The sequence below is a fragment of the Hermetia illucens genome, chromosome 1, assembly GCF_905115235.1.
Source record: "Hermetia illucens chromosome 1, iHerIll2.2.curated.20191125, whole genome shotgun sequence".
Taxonomy (NCBI): domain Eukaryota; kingdom Metazoa; phylum Arthropoda; class Insecta; order Diptera; family Stratiomyidae; genus Hermetia; species Hermetia illucens.
In genome coordinates, this window is record NC_051849.1 from 194,655,443 (window position 1) to 194,680,649 (window position 25,207).

Consider the following 25,207-nt stretch of genomic DNA (forward strand, 5'->3'; position numbering starts at 1 on the left):
AATCTGGGACGCCTCCCCTTTCGAACCAGGAATTGCCCGCAGCAGAATTTTTGCCCCCTTTTCAAATTTCTACGACCCGAAGGTCGTGGAAATTTTCAACTTTTTTCGATGTCAGCCAGGCCGTCCAGCCGTCGATTTTCGGCAATATCTCGTGTTTCCAGCGTCATAGTGCGAAAATTCTTGCATTTCCTGAATCTGGACCGCCTCCCCGTTCGAAGAAGGCGTCGCCCGCAGCAATCCGATGATTTGCCATTTTTGCACATTTTTCAAAATTTTTACGACCCGGAGGTCGTGGAAATTTTCGCATTTACTCGATTTTGGGCATTACCTCTGAGGAGCTGAAGCGAGCCTCAGTACTTAGCGCACCTACATTTGAGTTTCGCAATTGTAGACTGTATAAACCAGGATAAGTGGCGGGTAAGCAGCCGTCCGACCAGTCAAGTGGAAAAATAAACCTTCGACCAAGAAGGGTGACTCAGAAGCATTGAAATTAGATTGGTGTAAATTTTTAAGCTAGAAAGAATACGGCGCATGAGACGCCGCTGGACTCTTGTCCCCTTTTTTTTCTACCTCCGATTGCTTCTTTTGTGTTTCGATTGCCCTTGTGCGTGACATCCCTTCCTCTTAGGATGTCCGCAGAGAGAATGGTGGCAGGCCTCTCAATAACTGCCATGGCAGTTCGGGAGTCATCATTTTGCCGTGGGATCCCCTCAGCCTGATTCTGCAAGCCCTTAGCGTGATTCGCATTAGCCGTCATAACAATGGATGCCGTATGATTTAATCACACGCTTCTTGGGCTGGAGGAGGAGGCAACTAAGCTTGTCTCCGATATGCTCAAAGAGTGTCCCAAAAAGAGGCTAAAGCAACAATTCATTAAGCGCCTGTCAGCTAGCGAGGCGACTAAATTTAATCATTTACCGACGGAGCTGACGCTTGGTGTCCATGCGGAAGGCAAGCTGTTGCGCGAAATGGCGGACTTGGGTGGTGGCAAGTCAGTACAGTGGCTGCGAATAATTCCGAGAAATCACAGGCCATCCTGGCAGGGGGTCTCTGGACTCGTTCACGACCACCGCAGACAAAAGCCTCAGCTTCCACCAGCGATTCGTGTAGCTAAATGTCTCGTGACATGTCAAAGAGGTCTCGTAACACGTAAGATGGCTCAGCTACAGCACGCAGTGGTAGCACAAAAAGCCACCGTTTCTAAGTTGGTGGAGGCAGTCTCTGCTTTGCGTTCGAAAAGTCGGACTAGATTGCGGTTTAAATCAGCGTCCCGAAAAGGAGGATTGGGTTCTAAATCGTAACGACTCTTGGCAAGCACCGGGGCTTGTTGGTACTAGCATAGGTTCGCTGAAAATGCTTCAAAATTTAAAAGTCCCTTGACTCTCTTTTCGGGAAATTAGACTTGTCGGAAACTCTGACGACGACTACCAGAAATGCAGCACCCATTTAAAACCCCCTGTATCTTGCAATTATAATTTCACACCGTAATTTATAGATGGTACCAGAATATATTTAGATATTATTAATATAAACAAGAAAATAAAAAGGACCAAATTTTGCTTTCATAGAGGAAAATCCAAGTTCGGCACCAAAATTCAGGTGTTACTTATAGGTCATTACATTCCTCTATCCAAATGGATGCCAAGTGAATTCTATATAGCACTTTCCGACTTTTAGAAAGTTCTCGTTAATAAAAGGTTGCCTATCTGCACGCTGATAAGGTGGGTCATGTCCTCAAATTTGACGACATCTCATCCCGCCGACTCTGGGCCTTTTCAAAGGCTTTGGTTTCCAAAGAACCAATTTGAGTGCTGGCGATACTTTCTGTTTTCTTTCCTTTGTTAGATACTTTCGCCATTGTGGAGGTATGTGTACCGAAATAACATCAATTGGATTCATTTAAAATCAGAAGCCCACTCACTCACATATGTGCATGCAAACAAACAATTTACTTGGAATTTCCACTGAATTACCTGGAATGAGTTGAACCAAAAGAAAATTGTTAAAAATAGCTAAATAATGCAAAATAATAATAAATCTTGTATTTTTCCATTTCTTGATAAATCGACACGTTCCAGGTTCAGTGAAAGCGTCAATCAAGGTGAAAGCACTCCAAAGACTTCCCTCAACATATGAATTCAATGAACATCGTTTTATTGCCATTCACACCTTGGCGGATCAACCTTCGCGGCTCATGCTTCGCCTGGGTGTTACGTTTATTTACCGCCGGAAGCATATTCTTATCTGCATATCTATGTACGAGTGTTTATGCCTCTAATGAGACAGAGCCGCGTTGTTAGATAACACCGTCTAAAATTAATATAATTGCAATCCCAAAAATAGATAACTGCCGTCGCGCGAAAGATGAAATCTGTGAGAAAAACGCATGTGCTCATTATATTGGATACACAATAATATACTATGTAGTCTGTACGTAGGCATATATGATATTTCATGGCCTTGACATGAAATCCCTCTGAAAGATAAACCGCACAACGAACGCAGAACAATCTGAATGTGCTCGCAAATATTAGCGTTCTCGCTTGTCTATTATAAAATATTTGAGATTGTTCCAATGTTCGGCTTGATATTTATAGTATAATCAGCATCGCGGATAAATGGGATTTAGGCCGCTGACCACCATGACTTTCGCACAAGTCTGCGGATTATTCAAGGGGATTTAGGCGGGGCACGGTTTATCTAAAGGCTTCATTACAAATAAGGGTCCCATGATCTTATTTATTTCTCAAGAGATGTATCTCTGCTAATCGTTGAAAGTCCTTCGGATAGGAAAATAAACAACAAATCCTGAAGTAAGCTCATAGAAAAAATTATTCCTTTACCGAATAAAAACACAACGACATCCCATAATCACTCAGAACTGCCTGTCCTCAAATAGTTACTGTGAGGCTGAAAGGAACTACTCCATACCCAAAGTAGCGTAATCCTCGGTGATGTATTGCATATATCAAACACGTAATAATTTTCTTCAACCAGCAGCAGTCATCTGCAAGAATACGCTTTCTCGTGTAAGGACTTTTACTGAAAGTTGTATTCAACATGAAGGTCCTTTCATGGAGTGAGACGACTTGTATGCGAATGATGTGATATCAATTTATCATTATTCTGTGACAATGTTCGGCTTTTCAGGGGATCATTTTAAGGATATTTGAGTGTTTCTGACAAAATTAGATTGGAATTATTTGTAATTCATCATTTCATTTAATTAATTAATTTGCGCTTCGAAAAGGATCAAGTATCTGAAAGGAAAAATCTTTTCTGTAATAGTTTTCGCATTTGTTTTGTGGAAACGAGACTGCGAAGAAATTATTCATGAATTAATCAAGATTGTTTTCTTTTCCTTCGTAGGGTGATATAATTTTGATTAGTTTGTTTCACATTTATTCATTTCTGTGATAAGAGCTTCATAATTCGTTAGAATTTTTGCAGGACATCAGAAATTTTGTTTCTGAATAATTTCATTTTCAACTTAATGCATCGGTCTCCCCCTCGGACACCACCTTGTCGTGGCGGAGCTTGTGGTAATTTACTACTACACTAAGAGTGTCCAAAAACACATGAAGATAGCAACAAAGGATTGTAACTCTCCAAGTGGTAAGAAGTCACAGACTTCGAATCCATCCTCTGAGAAATCAGGTCGTGGCTGAAGCACGGATTTTGGAGGTCTCACTTAATTCATGTTCCAGCACGGAGAAATCTGTGGAAAACAGGCTCTCCACTTCAGTGGAAAACCTGTATCCACTGTCGACGGCGCGGTCAGTCAAAAAGGATAGTATAGCAACTCCCTTAATGAGAGGAACTGGAAATCTGACTACGGCCAGCCTGTCGGTGATACTGCTGCCTAACTCTTCTAAAATACGGGGGAGGAAGGCTCGGCAGAAGGAAAATTTAGCCACGCACTGACGTATAAATGATACCAGAGTAAATTGTTTTACAAACGAAGCCCCTGTGATACTAAGCGACTCTCTAGGACTACACCACACTTTGCATGTCTATCGAGATCACTGACCACGCGGAAAACCAACTGCCAATCCATAAAAATAAATTAGGCATAATCCCACGATCCTCTTCGGATACGGATTGATTCTAGGACCACAATCAGAGCCCCGCCATGCAAGTACAGTGGTCCTGGTTTATACTGAGTGCAAGCTTAGCATTCATACCAGTGGATGCGAGGTCTATCTAGCACCTCTGTCGCAACTAAAGGGTACGGCACCCGAGTTATACAGCGCAACTCCATGCTTGAGCTCTGAGGAGCTCTGCCCGCGATATAGGCATAACCACAACCACCATGAAACTCCCACTAAGGGGCTAACCGCAAATAACCCGGCCGAGAACACATTCTCCAGGAATTCTCCTGGAGTATATGCTCTCAGAGGGCCACCCCGGTTCCCATGGTAGCAGATAACCTCCGGTGAGGCTTCGTAGCAGAGCTACTTCAGATGAGTCCCTTGCAGACTCGGGTCTGATCGCCCTCCTCGAGTACGTGGGGAATCAACATGGACAGATAGACTTAGGGCCAAGTTAATCTCCGAGCGCTGAGTCTAAAAAACACCCATAAATAATATAGGACCGGACCTCAACTCGCGCCAACTTGACAGAATAGTGGTACAAACCAATTCGTGAATGCACGCCTGTCCAAAATAAGGAAACTAACCAAGAGAATATTGGGCGATGACGGCTTTACGGTTTCTTACCAGGGCAGGAGCAAATCGTCAGACGCTGCTTCACCTCTGCCCTGGGAGTAGCGTGACCGAAGCGGCTCGCAGATGTTAAGTGCTCCTTTATATATATAATTCGCAGAACACAATATGACTACGAATTATATTGAGCGGAAATCCGCCCATACTATTGACCAAAACTTGGTCAGAGCTGAAAATATTCTTTTGAGAATTGCGGGATCCAAAGTCCGCATCAATCTGATGCTCCTATAAGGAACTTGAGGGGGTTTTCGGGTAAATTTCGAAAATATGGTAATATACAATTATTAATTTTATTTAAGCAGATACTGGATTGGGATTTTTTTTTAGGCCTAGATTTCGTATGGATGCATCATTGTGATTTTTTTCAGATTTTTCGGTTGGATAGGTTCTGAGAATGAGACGTGTTACACCTTTTGGGCTCACATTTTGAGCCCTCACTCCCCTATGTTTTGCCCAGTATGAAAAATATCATTAGTTTTGAGAAGTACTAACTGAGCTCATTCAATACTCCACACGACTATATTCGGTAAAAAAAAATTGCACTTCCCTTTCACATGTATAAGGAGCCCCCCTTAAACTCAACACAAAATGGCGCTACAGACGCGCACAGACCACACGTTCTCACCAAATTTCGTGACAATTGGTTTAGCCGTTCCTGAGTATCCTCGGATGTGACAGACAGACAGACAGACGGACAACCAGAGATCAAATCGATGCTAATAAGGTTTTGTTCTATACAAAACCTTAAAAAGAAAGCAGTGTATTCAAATTACCGTCTAATCGGATTGGTTGACGTTGTTTTTCTCAGTTGCCTAAAGCCGGTGAACTTTCTGGTGAACCATCGTCGTACAGACCCATAGGCCTTTTTCATACTATGGAGGAAACATTTTAGTGAGTGAGGTTGTTCCTTTGCTGAGAGTCCGCCCTTATGAGACCGACAATTCACACTCGCAGCGCCAGTGGTCTAAAAAAAAGTTCAACATTCGAATGACTAAGCATCGGACAAATAAGAGGTGTAGCTTATTTCTCCGTTCTTATAATACACGTAGTAATCTGGTCATGCGGCTTTGTGATTTGATACTATGGGGGTACGCCGTTTTTGATCAGTTGATAATTCAGAAGTCTCTTCAGTGGCTGAAATCTGCTAATTTTCGTCCCCTGACGGGGTATTTTTGCATTTTTGGTAGCGTAAACTAAAACGATTAAAACTCATTTTGATTTCCTTTCAAAATGTATATCAGCTTGTTGATTTAATGGAAATATGTAGCGACGTTGATGAAAAAGGAGGGTTGTTCTCAAGAAGCAGTTTGGTGACAAAGTAGTGAACATAAGACATGCAAATAAGTTAAGTCTTCCATGACTTTATTTGAATGCCCATTGCCTGGCTCTCCCTGGGGCTATGGGGTGCGCAAGGGTTTCTCCCTGTTCTCAACAGCTGCAATAGTATGTGTTGTGAGGAATGTAAATGTATTTTTAATGCATTTTTCCCAATAAGCTAAAGTCTGATGTAGCACAGGTGGTTTAACGCGCGCCTGGCGTCTACCAAGTATATATTCTACTCTCTATGGAATTTAGGGAGGTTGTGCACAACGTTACGCTACACCACGCTAAACGCTATCTGATAAACTCTGCAGTAATCACATTTCCGAATATTTTCCCGTGACCGAGAACGTAGATAATGCAAACTTTGAATAAATCAATATACTCTTTAGTTTAGGAGAACCCACCGCTTTCGAATCCAGCTCCGTAAGCTTTGCAAATTTGCCAAATCCCGATGATGGGTTACATACGTGTTTCAGGCAATGGATTCCAAACAGAATTCCACCTCCAACCAGGCCATATATTTTGGATTCATCGATACAGGCCACAATGTGACCGTTTTAACAAGGCTAACGCCTCTTGTAGTTCAGTTAATTAGTAGTGTCACCACAGTTCTCTATATTGTGTTCAGTTTCGCTGTATTATAGTAGCTCCTCCACACAGGTCACCACATAATAATAATAATAATCGTTGGCGCAACAATCCATATTGGATCAGGGCCTTGAAGTGTGTTAGAGCACTTCATTCAAGACCGAAACGGTACACTATAGTACACTGTAGGAGACAATGTGGCCAGCATCGCGCTCGCCCAGGATTATTACCCTGATTTGACTCAGGTACTCATTCACAGCTGAGTTGACTGGTATCCGACGTCTAATCACGATACAAATCCCACTGCCACCAGTGAGATTTGAACCGCGACCTTCCGTACGATAGCCTTGTGCTTGGTTAGAGCACATCCAGACTATCCGGACATCACATAACTGACTCGAAAATGAGGGTGGAAGGTCCATGGCTGTGTACACCTGGACATGTAACTTTTTTCTGTTGAACTTGCCATTCACGGTCAGGCAGGCCTGTCAGTCAGGTCTGCAGTCTATTCAGTCAAAGTGTTGACACAGACTCTTGAGATAGGCTCAAAGAAACACCTACGGCGACCCTCGTTTCTTTTGGGAGAAAAGAATTTATCTGCCAAGACCAAAAATCCCGTTTCGAACAGCCGCCGCTCATAATTAACAACATCAACTTGACTGTCCTTCTTAATTTGTGGAACTTGGGTCAAAAAGGCAAACCTTATAAGCTTTGAGTTTTTCGAAACAAGCATTAAGGGACCGGTTGGATACAAGCATTGAGGAAGGGGACACCGAAATTTTTGTGGAGATTTTGGGGTATTACAGATGCGAAGGGGGGATGATGATGCTTCTAAGTTGCGGTTACTACTTGATTTGCACTAGTTAAGAGCAGAAGTGGCTGAATTATCCCCTTTATGGGTAACAGACTTCGCTACCCATCTAGGACACTGTTCACTCACTACGACTTAGCAATCAAATTGAACATTACCTAAAAATGACTGGCAAAAAACTTAAAAATATGGCGTCTCTTAGAAGAGTCATCCTCGGAGTGAAATCTGCTCGTTTTTCACCCCGGCGAGTAAGGGAAAGCAAAAAATCAAACTGGAAAACAAGCACATACCGCAAGCAAAATTACCACCCGCACAATAAAGATCGGAATCTCTCTCTCTGAATGTTCATAGCGCGAAACGAATCCCAAGAGATGGTGGCACTGATCCTACGAATACTGTTTGGAAAGATACAAGATTCCACGAGAGTAGAATCATTTCACCTGAATCCTGCTCATTACTTTGTATTTGTTTTTTGCTCTAACTAGAAGCATTGGGCATTCATCATTTGGTGAGCTTCTTATCGAAAGTTACTTTTCAACATTTCGATAAAATACTTGACCTTTGTTTAGCGATTCTTCCATAGCCCAAGCAAGTATTCCCTATTAATTTGAATGCCAAGGAAAAGGAAGTGATTAGTATTAGGTTCTTAGAACTTTGGGCCGGGAAAGTATCGAATTTCATTCAGGAATGACGCCTTCTCTTCCGAAAGAGTCAGTAAAAACTTTAGGTTTTAGTTTTCTATTGTTAGACGAAATTCCTTCATTATTTTCGTTCTCCTTAGATTTCATGGAAGTTTTCTGCAATTTGCCCTAGAGAGTTACGGTTCAATGAGCTCTCTTTGCTTTACGTTACTAGGCATGGTGAATATTCGCGTGGTTGTAATAGATGTGTAATTCATTAATGATATTTTCTGCAATAAACCAAACCTAGGGGGCAATGTCTTTTTCTGCATGAATCAATTCTAATATTGTACGGCAAAGTTTTTGAAGCAACATATTTTTGTACTCGCACAGAACATTAACTATTTGCACAAAACCAAGTACTTCTTATGAAGACCGACAAGGGGACTACGAAGACGATCTCAATAAGGATTATTGACATAGCACAAGGGTGAAATTTCAGTTGGATATGCAAGCGATAAAGTAGAGCCTCATAAGAAACATTAAAAATAATGCTTTCAATCTTTAATTTATTGTGAACGAGGTACGAGTAACTTTATATATATATGTATACCTTTTCGGTTCAAAGCTGAACTGACTCTAGGATAAACTTAGGGGGGGGGGGGGGGTGTAGTCCATTTTCCAAAAAAGTAGCACAGCAATTATTAACATAATGTGAGTAGATATCGCTATAGAGGGTATTTTGAGGCTTGGACAGCGTATTTGTTGGAAATCATCAATTTTGTTGCGAAGGCATTAACACAAGAAACGACGTCCATACAATCTATGCTAACTTGTGCAAAGCTTTCGATTCCATTGACCGGTCCTTGTTTTTCAATAAACTTGATCGTATGGATTTCCGACGAGTATTCTCTCCTGGTTAAGATCTTACTTAGATGGTAGAATAAATCGTGTCTTCTTCAATGGTTGTATCTCGTCTCTATTTTCTCCCTCATTGAGCATACCCCAAGGGTCCATCCTCGGTCCATTTCTGTTTTCATTTTTCGTAAATGATCTTCCTTCCTTGTTTGCCTGTCTTAGCCTTTTATAAGTAGATAATCGAAAATTGTTTTCTGTTGTCGATCCGCCTAGTGATCAGTGCAGCTTTCAGTCTAACCTTGACACATTATCTCAGTGGTGTGTTCGTAACAAGTTGCCACTAAATGTGAATAAATGCTACCCTTTATGCTATTCACTAAAAACTTCTCCCCCGACACCTGTTTATTATCTTGTTGATGGACCTAGGTGTGGCCTTTGACAGCTAACTCCGATTTAATTTTCATTATTCATGGATATCCATTTTTCGGTCATCCTTTCTAAACCCTTAATCCGTAATATTCTTGAATATGTTTCGGTAGATCTTTCACTGACGCATGTATCCTTTTCAAACTTTGAGTTATTGACAAGTTGAAATTTTTTATTTTTCTTTTATTTTCTATATGCACTTACATGCAATCAGTAATTGGAGTACTCTCCGTTTATTGTTAATCACATAAATATATAAATAATAATAAATGGAAGCAACTTAATGATTTTTTCAGATTTTTATTTTTCCCGCCCCTGCACAACCCGTCCTCCCAACAAATGTCATGACTAAGACCGGCTTCTGAAAGTTCCAATCGGGATCTTCCAGTTGATACCCCCCCCCCCCACCTTCTACCTTGAAAGATGTGCCTCACTGCATATGTAGGCACTCACAGCTTCCACCATCCCACAAAATTTCGTGTCAATCGATGTAGACGTTTCTAAGAAAAGTGCGTACAACAATAACAATAATAACAAGTCGGAATACCGGAAGCTCGCGCTTCGGGTATAAAGGTTTTGTGTTCATCTTATGTAAGAGACGCACATTTCTCTGTCCGTATATAGCTACAAATCCAACATAATCCTTCATATTTTTCCAAACTACGAGACATACGTACATATTAGAGCCATAGATATCACGCTCACCCTAAACAAACAAACTGCCTATTACCTACTGTACACATATATGCACGTATCTAAATTTATCGTACCCATATTTCCGATTTACGTCTTATATCTATCTGAATTAGGCACTAGCCGCAAAGTTCATTAGCACGCATATATTATATACCTACATATACACATGTCTGGTTGACAAATAACTAAAAAACTAAAACAAAATAATTGTCTGGGACCCAATTCATAAGAATTCATTTCGTTGTGGAATTGACGAATTGATATGTGATGATGACGTCATGCGGGTTGTAAAGTGCACGAAATTCACAAAAAATTGTAAAGTTTCACCCCCAATAACTTTGTTAATAATAGTTGGATTTTCTTCAAGCTTAACCAAACTGTGCATTATACTCTTCGTTACACTCATACCAAATTTTGTATTTCTGGGATGAACATAAGGGGGGGTGCCGGGTAAATTTCTAAAATGTGGAAATATACTATTATTAACTTTATTTGTGCAGATATCGGAACCGGATATATTTTGAGGCCTAGATTTCGTAGAGATGCACCACTGTGATTTTTTCCAGATTTTTCGGTTGGATAGGTTCTGAGAACGAGACCTGTTACACTTTTTGTGGGTCATATTTTCAACCCTTACTCCCCTATGTTTCATCTAATATCAAATATTGAACCAGATTCGAAAAGTACTAGTTGAGACCTTTCATTTGATACCCTACTTGGCTACATTCTGAGAAAAAAAAATTTGCACCCTCCATTCACATGTACGGAGAGCCCCCCTTAAACTTAACGTAAGATGGCGCCACTTACTGCATGTAAAGGGATCACCAGATTACATACTCTCACCAATTTTCGTGACAATCGGTCCAGCCGTTTCCGAATAAATCGGGTGTGACAGACAGACAGACAGACAGACAGACAGACAGACAGACAGACGGACAGACGGACAGACAGACACCGTCACCATTCTAATAAGGTTTTGTTTCACACAAAACCTTAAAAATGGTTATGGGGGAGGGGGGAAGGACACCCAGAACATGAAACCAATACGGAGGAAGAAAGGACAGTCAAGGTTATGATGCAAAGGCGCAGAATCCGCAGCTTTGGGGAGTGGCAAGCAGGCTCTCGGTCGTGGAGATCCCTCGACTGCAGCGCCTCGGTAGTGACATTTTTGGCCACCGTTCGATCTAACACTACAAGTATTATAGTTTGGGAAAAGAAGCGTTTACAAGAAGTAGTCCCGAGAAAGTGTGTTCAAAATTCCCGGAAAGATGCTTCACATTCAGGGATTCATCGGCTCATAATGAGGTGATACAGGAACTAGTGCTGGTCCATTTAGGAGAAGCTCGACGATCCAACGATCTCCCCCGAAGTCAATATCGCTGAAGGATGGACATCGAAGAAGCTCTCGGGAAGCAGATTAATGCAAAAGTGCAGAGGGGGACAACCCCACAGAGAAAGAGTGAAGTCGAGCCGAAGAAAAATGATAGAGTTGTCCGAATTCATGAGGGACAAACACAATGTATAACAGGCCATCAAAAACACGATAAGAGCCATACGTGTGGTCAACAACATTACCAGAATCCAAAGGATCACAAACTAGAATATAAGAGCAGAGAAAGCGATATTGGTTCCACACATGACGCAAAAAGGCAAAAGGGCTTCTCATCAGAAAATGGAATGGCCAACAAAGTTACCCAAATCGTGGAAACAGCGGGGCCGGCTTCAATGATCCGAAACAAACCGGGAAAGCAGGGACCAAGGTTGACGGAAAGAAGAACACAACACGCAAAAGAAGATTGCGGGCCGAACTAATCGTCAACTCTAAAAAAGGAAAAATGGCATACGCCGATATTCTCAAGAAGGTCAAATCCCAATGGACAATAACGGATTTTCTAGAAAGCGTCAGCTGAGTCAGATATGCCCAAAACGGGGATTTGATGCTGGAGCTGAAGGAGTCTCTGAGTAAGACGTTGAAGATTTCCTCGGCAAAGTGGAAAGGTCTTTAGAAGAGAAGACACAATACAAGCTAAAAAGTAACAGATTTTGAAGTCACTACCAAGGAGGACATCCGTGAAGCCTTAAAAAACGATTCGGACCACCCAATTTGCTGGACTTCGTAATCAGAGGACTCAGAAGGATATGTGAAGACATCCAAACGGCAACATAAGCTTACCCGCCGAAACAGCGCTAAAACTGCTAGCGGCTACTAAAGTAAAAATAGGTTGGGTCGTTTATCAACTCAGGGAGCAGGTGTTAATACTTACCAGCGTCAAACATTGTTAGGCAGCGCAAGAGCTACTCTCATAGTAAACCTATCAATCAATCAGTCACCCTTATCGCAACAATAAGAGTGGTATCTAGGCTACAGATGTAACTGGCAAGACGGCAATATGGGCAATCAAGCTCTCCAAGAAATAACAGAGTTTCCAGAAGTTGAATACGTCAAGACAAAGATAGCTGGCATCTAAATATATGGTTGCTATGCTCCACCAAGCGCAATGATAGCGAAAGAATTCAAGGAAATGCTTGGAGGAAATGCTTGTCTTGGATGCAAGAAGTCGAAATCCGAAAATAATAGCGGGTAATTTCAATGCCTTGATTGTGGATTCGGAATCAAAATCAGGAACATCACCTCGAGAGTTTTACGGAGCTAGACTTGGTACTTACCAACACCAACAATGTAGGCACTTTTCGAGAGACAGGCTCGGGCTCGATAGTCGATTTGATATACGTGAGTATCATATTGGGGAGGAGAATGGATTCGGTTCGTCAATGAGCATAGCGAACACAAAGCAATTTTCCACCAGATTGCAAATGGGCCACGTAACGAGGTGCGTTCCCGCAGAGCTAGAAATTAGGGTTGATCCGCGAAAACCTTTGACCCCACATTGGAAAGCCATGATGCCGATGAATCGGCTTCAGGAAAGGTAGCGTAGATGATGAGGCACATAACATGCATTCACAGAGGTGCAATTTGGACGCCATGATCCTGATGGAACAACTTCAGAAAAGATAACGAAGATGATGAAGTGCACAAAGACAAATCATTTCCATAAGGCCGCCAAACTATTGGTGGAACAAAGAATTCGTGTGGTTGCGGGCTGCATGGTTTCAATCAAGAAAGATCTGCCAACGATCTAAAGAAAGACAACACGGGAAGTATTCTCGTACTTTCCTGGTAGGCTTAAGTAGGCTATACAGACCAGCAAGGAAAGGAAAGGAAAGCTTGAAGGAATTTTACGCGGAGGCAGACCAACACACCTGGAAAAGAGCGTATAGGGTTGTTATTAAGAAAATAAGACGGCGAATACCATAGCGATGGCGCTCTTACCTCCACGTAAAGACGAGTCCAAAAGATATAGACAAGCGGTGGATGTTTTCACCGTAAATGCGATTTTAAAGCAGAAATTTGCGGAAATTTGTCGAGGATTGGTGATAATAAAACTCTTGGTTAGGATGCTATTCACAGCAGAGCTTTTAACTCGCTATTAACACCAGACCCGACTGGTTTATTAGCAGGTTTGATCGGTGGAAGTAGCAAAAACTAGTTTTGCTCCCGAAGCCCAATAAGTATCCTGGACATCCATCATTATACCGTCCAATTTGCCTTGTCGACACAGTAGGAAAAATGCTCGAAAGGGTCATCTACAATATACTTTTCCCTATCACAGAATATAGGAGTAGCATATCTGAGCAACAGTTTGGTTTTCATCAAGCTTATTCAACGAAGCTAGCTGGAGACGTGGTGTCCATTAATAAATGTTGCGCCGTGAATACATTGGTCATCAAAAATGTGTCAGTGAGATGGGACTGGATAAGAAGCTCACTGGTTCACCCTTATTATTTGACTAAACCCCTCGAAAATTACCCTTTGGAAAGGAAACTATGGTACAATACGGATGAGGGACCTAAGCAGTACACTGTGACAGCCGGAGTAAAACAGCGTTCAGTGTTGGGTTTCTCTCCTGTAGAGCCTGATGCACAATGGAGTCTTTGTCCTTTCCGTGCCAAAGAAGGATAATCGGTTTTGTAGATGATCTAGCTGTGGTTGTCGTCACGAAACAACCTGAAGATGAAACAGAACCATTAGCGCCATAAAAGTGTGACTGCAGATGGTTCAGCTTGATCATGCCGAACAAAAGACGGAGGTGATCTTTAATCTCAAGAGTAGTAAAAGGAATTCGATTAGTATTCATGTTGTTGGTAACATAATCTCTTTAAATCCGGTTATCAAATACCTGAGGATGATGATTGACGCGAAGATCAATTTCAAGGGGCACTTGGACTATGCATGTGAGAAAGCGGCAAGTACCAACGTGTCGTTAGCATGGATGATGCCTAACCTCGATGGTCCAAGATACAACAGCAAAATACTTGTGCCAAAGTGGTCCGCTCTAACCTGTTATACGCAGTACCGGTCTTGCAGGAAGCACTAGTGTGTGAGAACAATCGGGGGTAGTAACCATGATTTACCGCTTAGTGGCGTTAAGATTACGCAGCGCCTTCAAGACAATCTCAGACGAGGCACCGTGTATCATGGCGGGAATGATACCCATGGATATTCAGACAAGGGAGAGACGCTGTCTGTACCAGAAAAGGAGAACGAATCTACCTGAAAAGGATAGATTAAACGGAAATGCCGAAAAGCGGGAATCGCTGGACATGGATGTCAGGGCGTGGTGGTTACAAGAACCCTGAATGTGGTTGAACACCTGAGGTTCCCGAGTTTGTCATGTTCTACTGCCCATGATTTTGCTCAGAAGGGAAGAGCCTAGAAGACTTTCCTAAAATCAGCGCAAACCCTCAGAACATCGTTACGGGAATACTGAATTCGGAGGTAAACTGGTGCGCGGTGAATTCTGCAATGAAAAGGATAGAGGCCAAACTTGGAGAAACGGAGCGCATAAAAAAGGCGCGAAGAGCGGAACATTGGCTCGCTTAAACCGCAGCTTTCCTTGCGAAGTAGTGGTTTGCGGCGGTCTCATGGGGAAGGAAGAAGGAAAAAGTGAGGGTGGTTTTAATAGGTGAAAATCCCTCACATTGCTGCAGCCTGGCGGGACGGTGTCTTGGTAGGGTTTCTACCTCCATCCATTGAAAACAAGACAGACGTTTTTGTTTTATACGAAACCTTAAGAAGGATCAGGGTATGAACTGTAAAAACGGCCTAGTATGAATTGCAAGACTGAGCCTGGGTCCTAGTGGGTAGAAAGCCCCGCATGTTCAAGGACTGCTGCTCCCACAATCCTTCCAAATGTCTCATTTTCTAAAAGAGATAAGTTAGGGAAAATCCTCCTCGTTTGCATGTATTACAATGAAAGAATGAACGCACGTAGAAAGAAAAAGTCTGACAAATGCCAAGGTTAAAATTGGCAGTTTCCAGACATACAACAGCCTTCAAAGACTAATGTTATTATTTTTATTTAATTTGTTTGCATATATTCTAACATACATATTGTGCATACATAATCAGGTACGAATGTTAGCGCGCAAATCATTTTCCAGCCGTTTAGAATATACGTAAATATCAGTAAACAAGAGATCAGAATGAACATTTTTATTTTCTGCAGAGATGATAGTACATTTTTCCGTTGCTTGTCATATTGGATTACAAATATGGCGAAATCATGTCCTTCGTGGAGTACACTGTACTCGTGCAGAGGTCGTATGGAAGTTTCTCTAGCTGCAAAGCGTACAAATAACCATATTCGTATATTGTTTTGAAGCAATCTCTGTAACATTCGCATTCTTACTATGCGGAAAACGTGCCAACTATTGTACATAAAGCTCGTTGACTTTCCCAACAAGGCTTTTCACTCACAATTCAGGTAAACAGAGAAAGCGTCTTGTTTGTGACCTCTTTAGAATCTCTTATCTAATTTGTGCATACGAGTGTGTACTGTATGTTTTACTTCGACTTGGAAGACACAAATATCCCTTGTCAGGTAGTACGGACCGTAAAGTAATGTATCTATGGTGATTTGATTCGAGATGTATGATACAAAACGTAACTGACAGGATCTTTTATTGATACATGATGCAATTGGGTCGAATATGTACATATATTTCCTCGTATGGTATGGTCTCGATTTGATATATGATTGAAAGCAATCAATCGAAATGGAACCTATGATGAAAGTCTAAAGATCAAAGCGCTGATGGGATGGAGAATATCTTAATGTTTCATGGATGACTTTATTTAGGCTTGAGGTTCACTTCAGAAATTTAAGTTGAAGAAAGATACCCAATTTCTCGATTCATAGACTACTCACAAAAAGACTTTCGACTCTTAATATCTTAATCTTAATTTTAATATCTTAATAAATAAAATTGATATACATTCTAGGGGCCAGGATGCAGAAAATTATATATATGTTAAGCTTCAGGTAACTATCAAACGTATAAAGTAATTACCTACTGATGGTGTAGCGGAAGAATCTGCAAATAAAAATAAACACAAATTAATTTTTGGAAAGTTTTTTATTTATATATTCAAATGAACAGTACACAAAAAAATTCTAATAAAATAATGTATGAACAAGTTGGAAAACGAAAGCTCAACGTGTGAAAGGTTTCATGAAGTTTTATATGTGTTATAAGAACATTTGGGTGAACGATGGACTCCAAAGCTCATAGTTTATAGCCATGTGAGCTGGTGCTTAAGAATAGACTCAAGAAGCGACTAAAAAGGATATAAATTGGTGGACAAATTTTCAAACTTTATTGACACTGAAACGTCAGTAACGTTTGGGATAGGGACGGACCTCACGGCTACGAACTTTTGGCTATCCAAAACCGACTATGATTGGTGTCTCAAATGTACGCACGCTATTCGACCAGGGTAGCGAGGGTCCTCAGAATGTCCGCTTTCTCTCACTTGAGCGGGAATTCCAACGCTATAAGCTGGACATTCAGGCCCTAAGTGAAGTAAGATAGTGGGACTCTGGAGACTGCCCTCTTATGCCAATGTGCTTTTGTATTCTGGGAAGTCAAGTCGTATCAAACGCGAGTCTGGTATTGGGATGCTTCTGGCGGCTTCCGCAAGGCTAGCCCTCTTGACCTAGGAACCCGTTGACAGACTTCTAACTGCAAGTTTCCGATCCAACGGAGACTTCCGATATAGTGGATGCTTTCTACGAGCTTCCTAAAGATGATATTATGATCGTGATGGGCGATCTGACAAAATCTTACTCGATGGGGTGATGGGGAAGCAAGGTGTTGGCGACCGTAACGGTAATGGTGGGAGGCTCATGGATGTTTGCAAGTTCCGCCGCCTCGCATTTGTCACACATTGCATAGAGCACAGAGCCTGCCATAAATTTAGTTGGGTTTCAACTGACCCTCAAGAAAGAAGTTGTCTTCTAAATGGGCCTAACAAGAGGGACGCTGACATCAGCCTCCTGAGGGATCACCATTTGATGGTCTTTACGTTCGTTTGCGTGTTCTGTACGCCACTTCTGGCAGGGTTGGGGAACTGCGACGTGCTAAGTTCAACAACGGCCGCTTGTATGACCCAGCCGCCGCTTGACAGTGGGAGAGTTATCGTGCTGATCAAATGGCAGATACACTACTAATAAGTAACCCGCCCGAGAATATCGATGAACATTGGTCCGTGATCAAAAATGCTCTTTTCTCAGGTCCTACAGAGATCTTCAGAAACACCCCGAAGAGGCGTGATAAGATCTTAATGACTGCGGAACCGTGCAAGCGGATCGATGAACGGAAAGGATTGAATGCTCTGCTGATTGCTGTGAGTGATGGCGGGGGTGACGCGCTCGAACTCCAATACCGAGCGAAACGTCGATAACTTTAGTGTAGCGTAGAAAATAGAAAAAATCCGCAGATCGAGATAATTTCAGAAATGTATATCGCATCACGAAAGAGTTTACGTGTGGTCGTAAACCCTTTGATGTTCCTGTGCAGAACACCATTGGGCGACTTCTTATCCATGATGAGGAAAACTGAAGAGGTGGAAAGAACAATTCACCACGGTTTTCTCCTCTTATGGATGAACTTGCTAGCCACCGTAACATACGGATACGGACTGTTCCTCAAGCAGAAAAGAAATTATTTCGGCCATCAATGCACTCAAACAGAGTAAAGCCGCTGGGCTTGACGGTCTCCCAGCAGAGATTATCGCTGCACCTGCTGCTACTGCAGTTCTGCTGCTTCCATTCGTACGGAAATCTCGGGAATCCGAAAGCTTTACCAGAGAGTGGAAGGAGGTGAGGATCGTTAAAATTCCAAAAAAGGGAACAATTGTAGAGTTAACTGGGTGCTCCCTACCGTCGCAAAGACATTAGCTAAAATAATCCTGGAACACATCAAATAACATCTCAAAAGCTCGATCGACAGAGGGCGGGGTGGTTTCCGCTCCGGATCCTTCTACAATGACCACATTAATACCCTACGGATCACTTTGGAACAATGTGCGGATCGCGGGCACGGCCATAACATCGAAAAACACTTTTTGACAGCCAAAATGGTTTCTCTGTGTCAGTGCTCGATAGAGAGTACAGAATGAAGGACGTGTTGTAGTTAATAATTAAGTCAAGAAAGACATGTCATTGTGCTAGCTAGTAATTGATTCATAATAAAGTTATTGTTTTACTAGTACCACACACACAGTGAACTCCACAATTACTGAACAACTTCAAGCCTTCGTCAATATCTCTCTGCGTTGTGTCATCGGAGTATTCTGGTCTGGCACTATCTCAAACGCAGAATTTGATCGGCGGTCAAGCTTGGCACTCGTACGGACTATGATCGGAAGACGGAAGTGGCAGTGAATAGGTCTAACATTAAGGAGGGGCGACAATTGCATTACGAACTACGCAATGCAGTGGAATCAATTCTCCTAAGATGACCGACGAGTGGATCGCCCCAAGGGCGCTTGGCGCATAGCAATAGACAACGAGTGCGGGCGTCTCGGGAAGTCGTGGGGGGAGTTGAGGGACATTTCAGGTAATCGTGAGCGATGGCACGAAAGTATGGTTGATGTACTATACTCCGCGAAGGGGTGAAAGGCAACCATATATATCATAGTTTACATGCGTTAAGTAAGTTAGACTATGCACATGGACTTACAGTAAGTTAATTAATAACGGTAAGACTTCCACCAAACTTTTTAGTATAATGATTCATATTATGATCTCTGTATATTTCTGCAAAATTTTGTAAGGTTAGCAAGAATTAAAGGGCAGCAACCAGTAGATTTTCAAAAGACGTTTCTTTTTAAGGTGTAAAACAAACCTTATTAAAATCAGTTTACTGTCGGTCTGTCCGTTTGTCACATGAACTTTTCTCAGAAACAGTTGTATCGATTGACACCAAGTTTGGTGAAGGCCAACGCATGTAGCGATTTACATCCTTCTATGTGAAACTTAAGGAAGAGGGATTTCCGGACATGCCAAGGAGGCAGCGTCAGTGTCATTTGTTATTACGCATGGCTATACTCAGTAGAAAAGAATTTGACAAGCATAGGGGCCTAGCTTAGATTGGTGTCTTCGCTGTATATATCTGATAGTCAGATAGAACTGGATGGAACACTGGATGCCAATTAAAGAATGGATCAACAATCATAACTAAAGTGCTTAGTAAATTCATGTAGGGAATTATGAATAACTAGAGACCAGTGACGTCTCTGACGGGAAATTCATTTGCATAACAATTTTCCCATTGTTTTTTTTTTCTTACTAAGCCGGTTATTTACGCTGCGTTCGGCCTATATACTGGCGGCTGCTGACTTACTATATTAAAGAAGCCTACACAGGAAAGGAATCCCATAATGCCAAGGGACGACGTGGAAATTGTTCTGCTCGTGGACCTTGGCCCAATTCATTTTTGTATGCAGAAACTTTTCTTTCTATTTCAATAAATAATTTAAATTTTCAATTAAGCCAACAATGAGTGGCTTTTAAGCTTATTATTGAGTTTGGTTAGGTAGCAGTGTAAAGGGAGCGGAATATCTACCTAAATTCTATCTCTGAAAGAATACAATAGGGAGGCATCCCACAGTGAACGTGAGCCGCCTCACAATACGAGTTCCAAGGTTTTGCAAAAAAATATCACCTTTTGGAGCATTCCGTAATCTTGTTTATCCGACAAAGAAGATCCCGGGCTAGGGTTCGAGCGTTGATTGATTAATTGAATTGCCACCTCAAGTGGGAGCTACGATTACAGCAATTAATACGAATCGGGCGAGATAACAGTCCTATTAGTGAATGTGTCCGGATATTTGAGCGGATCACATCTTGTTCCGTTCATTGAGATTTACAGGGAAGAAAGGAGAGCTTCGCTTGGCATTAAGCAGCACATTCAGTTAAGAAACTCTAATGCGGAGAAGGAATAGGTTTGCAGTCAATAAGGTCACGATGTTGCGATGGCAAGGATGATTGAGGTGTCAGTTTCACGATCTCGGCGTCCTGTCCCGGGTTCGAATCCCGGTTGTAGTCATGAATGTATTGTGATTGTCTAAAAGGATTAGTACAAATGGCCTACTAAAGGCCTGAGTGCTGGAACTATGGTTCTCCCCATTTAAAAAAAAAAAGAATAATGTCACCAGTTCCATTCATAGTGCGTGTTCCGCAGAGAAATAAAAAGTGCAGATAGTCTTGCATTGCATGCATTGCAGGAACCACCGAATGCCCAGTATTCAGAAAGCTGATACTAAATAAGTTCAAACCCATTTTATGCTCCTATATCTGAATCACTGATAGGCTGTCCTGCTGCTTTCCCAGAGCATGTACCCAATGTGGATACAGCTATCGTTCGCGAGCATCTACAGCTCATTTTAGAAGAATTCGTGTTGCTGCTGGAGGTATTCTGCGCAGCATGTTGCAACTACTCTAAATTACCAGCCGATGATTTTCACCCATGGGCTACCTGAGAAACTTTTACAAGAGGACGGATTTTACTGGATTACAATCGGTTGCGGCCTTACTTTCAAGGACTTACCATGGCGTGTCAGCGAGAATTACACACACAGCGACTATCAGCCGATAATTTCCCAAACTTCGCATTGAAATAATATGAAGTCAACAAATACAATGCTCTCTCACTCACTCAGCCCAATGTGTTGTTAATTTTTCGGTCCAGACAATGAACACAGAACTTATCTTTAGCTGGGATAACAACAAAAACCACGTCGATTTTTCTTTATACTTTGCATCGAATCAGCCCCGTTCTAATAACAATATCTCTGCAACTGCATTTCCATTTCACCTTAACCTGAAACAAACCCTAGAAGAGCATTTAATAATATGCAGCATTTTAAAATAAGTGAATGCCGGGATGGGATTCAGGGGCTTGACAGGGGATGGGGTTCAGGAGCTTCACAAGTGATGGGTGCCTAATAGTGAAAAGGGGAAAATACTGCATATTTGCACAGGGCAAATCGAAAGAAAAAATGCACCTGCTGCAAACCGGCGGACACTGCAGTGCGTTGCCATGGTTAGGAATATGGAGCCTGTTTTATTTCATTGCCCGAGAATTACTGCATACCGAGACAGATTGGAGGCTATAGCAGAAAAGTACTCGGCTGTAAATATTTACAATGGAGGTATCGAACCAGGTCGAAGAGATAAAGCAAGAAGAGTTTAGAAGAAAACAAGAAAGTAAAGCTGTACGAGTGAAGCTCGCTGAAAAGCTGTGTATGGTCAACGGAAACAAAAGGTTTAGAGAAGTCGATGCTACACCTTCTCGATGAAATGACCGAAAAGAAACGAAGACAGTTTTTTACATTGACGAGAATTTCGCACATAAAGCAAACGCGTGATATGGGCTTGCAGCTGGCAGCCAATTAACTATTCACAGATGAAAAAAGGCTGGCTCAACTGAGAGAACATCGGACAACAATTGACATGGAAAATACTCGCATAAAATAACGAATGGGATGCCGTTCAACAGTGAAATGTAAAACGGTTGGGAGCATAGGATTACACTTCATTATTCATTGTCACCGAACGAGTGAGATCTATGTCAGGTGATACCAGGAATAGCGATCCCTGGCACTAAGAAGTGGTAACAGAAATAGCACAGAGCGATCAATATTAATCTGATAACGACAATATATCTACAGATTTAAGGTAGATACTTTATACAATTAGCGAAGCTACGATGGAGTCCCAGATAACATGGAGAAGAAACTAGGAAGGTTAATTGTAGTGTGATACAATGATATTGTAATACCTTATTGTGATCCCTTCTGATGGGGAGTAGAAGTAGATTTAAACGATTTTGGAAGATTTACAACTTCCAACTGCAAAGCTTTGTACTGATGTGCCCCCTTCATCAAGTTGCTCCCGAAATATATATCTACCCTGTTAAATAAAAATTCTAGTTTGAAGTAAGCTACTGGTCTATCAATTCCTCGACTTCAGTTGCGCTGGCAAGAAAGTCCTGGGGGTTTAACGTGATTACCTGCCGTGTAGGTATAATCCCATGGCCCTCTTCGGACATTGATTTGGAGACCACAATCAGAGGCCCCGCCGTGACTGGTACAGCGGTACTGGTTTGCACTGAGCGCAGGCTCAGCATTCATGCAAGCTTGTCTAACACCTCTGCCGTAACTAAGGGGTACGGTACCCGAGTTGTACAGCCCAACTCCACGCTTGAGCTCCGAGGAGCTCTGAACGCGATGCAGGCATAAGGGGCAGAGGGTCATCCCGGTTCCCATGGTACCAGACAACCTCCGGTGAGGCTTCGTGGCAAGGGCCACTTCAGATGAGTCCCTTGCAGACTCGGGTCTGATCGCCCTCCTCGAGTACGTGGGGACGGCACAGGTGCGCTGACAGTTAAGTATATGGTGTTTAACGTAGGTACCTGTCGTGGAGACTTAATCCTAAGATGCCCTTCAGACACGGATTGAGTTTGTGACCACAATCAGAGCCCCGCTGAGACAAGTAACAACGGTACCAGTCGATACCAAGTGCATGGCTTAGCATTCGTACTGGTGGATGCAAGAATTACCTAAATCTCTACCAAACTATGGAGTACGGCACCCGTGTTTAAACGCAACACCACGCCGAGGCCCGAAGGTCCCTTCTTGCTTTAGCACAACCACAACCACCATGAAACTCCCACTAGGGGGGCCAACCGCAAATAACCGAGCAATCCTCACATACAACAGGAGTTCACCCGAAGTATGAGAGTCCAGGGGCTATCCCGGTTTCCATGGTACCAGTATACCCCTGGTAAGGTTTCGTGACCAATTTGCCACTTCAGATGAGTCCCCGTGCAGATTCGGGTCTGATCGCCCTACTTAGGCCTTTGGAGCATTCGCCTACTACATCACGGCCGGCAAACCAAAGTGAGTATAGCGTCTCCCAGAGGTTCTCCTCGGCCACTTGGTTTTGGTTTGGCCGACATGATTGCAGCCCCGTCTTCCTCACCGCCACCTCTGAGCACCAGTTGCGCTGACTGGTGGAACTGCTCCTAATATCGGCAATGATTGTAGAAGTGCAAGATGAAGTTGAAATTTCTTCGAAATATTCTCGCCATCTATCCGTCGTGGCTCGACGGTTGGTAAGTAAAATGTCATACTTGTCATTAACGCAAGAGAAGTATTCGATATCCCGTGTGTGTTGGTGTGTGTGCTGTTTATAATAAAGATTTTTATAATGGACCGCTCGGGTGACAGCGATTGCTTTCTTTGCTTCCCGGTTGGCATTCTTATAAATTTGCTAATTGGCGAGCGTTTTATCGTCGAGAAATTTGTGGTATTGGCGTTTCTTTTCACGGACCTTCATTTCAACGCCGCCATTCCAAAGCCAAGTATCTCGGTTGATGAACCGCTTCCCTGGCTTGGTGCCCTCGAGGATAGCAGAGGCCGCTTTATGGATCGTGCCTTTTATTTGGTTCCACGATTCTTCCACATTCGTAATGCTTGATAATGGCGCAAGTGCGATCATTTCTTCTTTCTTCTCACGAAACCACCAAAATTTAATGCGCGGCGACCCAGTGCGTTCCTCGTGCTGTTTCATCAGGTGCTTGATTCGCAGGACGCCAATCATCGGTCGATGTTCATGTGCGATGATCTCATAGAGAACGACTTTACTATCAGTGACTGTGGTAAAATGCCAGCGTCTTATGAGAATATAGTCGACTTGTTTTTGCTATTCCCAGTATAAAATGTAGGAAGATGAGACAATCTTTTGGCAAACCATGTATTCATAAGAATAAGGTCATGGGTGTCCGCAAAATCGTTTATACGCTATCCTTGATTGCGCGCTCCAAAACCTTTTCCCCCATGGCACCTGTGGCTATCTGCCTTTTCCCCCACATGATTACTAAGGTCACCGGCAATGATGATATAGTTCTCAGCAGGCACGTTACAGGTCCTTGCATCGAGATTTTGCCAAAAGGCATCTTTCTCGGCATCAGGTCGACCTGTCTGTGATACATACGTGGTGAAAAAGTGAATAATGCGATCAGCTGATATAATGGTGAGCTTCATCAGCCGATCATCAAATCGTTCGACTTCTTTGATGGCGTTACGGAAACCCTCTGAGATGACAATACCAACACCATATTGAATGTGTGGGCTACCAAAATAGAGAAGTTCGTAGCCATTTTTAATGCGTTCGCGTTCGACTTACTTACGTCCTGACGTTGTCCATGCGTCAAGAATCCTTGCCCATTTCTTGACAGGACCGGGGCCCGTCCTACTGCGTCGACTTACGTGGATGCATGCATTGGCAGGCCTTAAGACGTAAGGAGAAAATGACATATTGGTCAAGGACAACACTTTGAGGGTAGCATCAGTGTTACGAATGAAATTTTCTCGAGTTTTTGTCCCGAAAGTAACACTTCTTGATGTCACTAGGACGCGCCAGAAGAGGCGTTCCCAATTGACTGATTTCCGCCGCAGAAATATCAATAACCCCCTTGACGACAGCGAAATTAGCAGACTGCTAATGTAATAGTGGTTTGGGATTATAGAACCTGAGAATATATTATATTTGATACGGTAATGCTTGCATGCCAGGAATGTTGGGACGCCATCAACTCCATGATCGGATTCATCCAATATAAATTGTGAAATGCGTGGGAAAACGGAACGGCGGAGTAGCGGGTGTTATGATAGATAGGCGAAACGGGGACCTAGCTAGCGCAAACTATATAATTCCACTAGTTTTTGTAATACCTCTTTGTGGTTCCCCAAG

General features: G+C 42.5%; 1 protein-coding gene across 3 annotated transcripts in view; it reads right to left on the reverse strand.

Moving 5' to 3' along the window:
* The window catches only part of LOC119646583 (ras-like protein), a 199,604-nt gene that overhangs the window by 133,917 nt on the left and 40,480 nt on the right, over window positions 1-25,207 (reverse strand). The window contains exon 2 of one of the 3 annotated variants that reach the window (XM_038047076.1): window positions 16,462-16,481. The exons of 1 other annotated variant lie outside the window; for it this stretch is intronic. The gene's annotated coding sequence lies outside the window, so the exon portion shown is untranslated. Of the gene's footprint in view, window positions 1-16,457; window positions 16,482-25,207 lie in introns of all 3 variants that reach the window. One more of the 3 variants, XM_038047075.1, reaches the window with a different exon arrangement.